Raw genomic sequence first — 1,386 nt, forward strand, 5'->3', positions numbered from 1 at the left:
CACTTACAGCCTGTATTCTTGAATCAAGAACCACAGTCATTATCAGACCCTGCAGTGAAAGGAGACAAGACCAAATCAAAATGTGTCATTACAGTAATATGAAAAGTATAATTGGGTGGAATGGGAGTATTGGATACATGCTGTACAAAGTTATTTTGGGTGATCATGTCCGCAAGCATTTCCACAGTCAGAAAAAACAGGGCTGTTGTTTTGAATTTTTTAACCTTTATTTAACTAGGCAAGTCAGTTAAGAACAAATTCTTATTTACAATGACGGTCTACCGGGGAACCGTGCCTTGTTCAGGGGGAGAACGACAGATTTTTTTACCTTGTCAGCTCTGGGATTCAATCTTTTGGTTACTGGCCCAACGCTCTAACCACCTAGGCTACCTGCCACGCCAAGTAGCCTGGTACCAGCCCCTGGCATGACCCGCCTTTCTGGCACAACAGGACTGACCACCTTTAACAAACTCTTTCTGGTATGGCCAGTGCTTGACTTGGGCAGGAGCTCTCCTGGGTACCAGTAACTCAAATGTTCTACTGCTTGAGCTCCTGTTCCTCCAGCTTGGTCTCATAGACTAGAAGTAACATATTAAAAGTAAATCCGGGACACTCAATTTAGTATGATATGTCATGTTACGTTTGGTATGGTTACAGAAGGTTTCTTGAGGCAAAAACGAAAAGATTGTGATTGGTTGGTTGGGGTGGGGGTGTATAACGCAAACGTCTACCAACCCAAAATTTGCGTGTTTGAATCTCATCACGGACAACTTTAGAATATTAGCTAATTAGCTCATTTTCAAATATTTACTACTTTTTAGCTACTTTGCAGCAATTACTTAGCATGTTATCTAACCCTTCCCCTAACCCCAACCTTAACCTTTTTTGCTAAACTTTCCGCTAACCCTAACCCCTAGCCTAGGTAACATTAGCAACAACAAATTGGAATTCGCAACATATCATACATTTAGCAAATTCCTAACATATCATACGAATTGTAATTCCTAATATATTGTACGAATTGTAATTTGTAACACATCATACGAATTGTAATTTGTAACATATCATACGAAATGGATGATGGACGTCCACAAATTAATACATACCAAACGTAACATATCATACGAAATGGATGATGGACATCCACAAATGAATACATACCAAACGTAACATATCATACTAAATGGAGAATAATATGAAATGCTCTGAGACCAGGTTGGTTCCTCTTATAGAATATTAGTTTAAAAGTATTGTGGAGCTCCTGCATCTAAATATAACAATTTGCACCCCAAATTTCAGTCCAAGTTAAGCACTGGGTCGCCACTCTACCCAAACCCTCACAGGTTTGATCTGTCATTTTATATTTATCCCTATTCCGATATTTTT

Source organism: Oncorhynchus kisutch, linkage group LG2, assembly GCF_002021735.2.
Source record: "Oncorhynchus kisutch isolate 150728-3 linkage group LG2, Okis_V2, whole genome shotgun sequence".
NCBI lineage: Eukaryota > Metazoa > Chordata > Actinopteri > Salmoniformes > Salmonidae > Oncorhynchus > Oncorhynchus kisutch.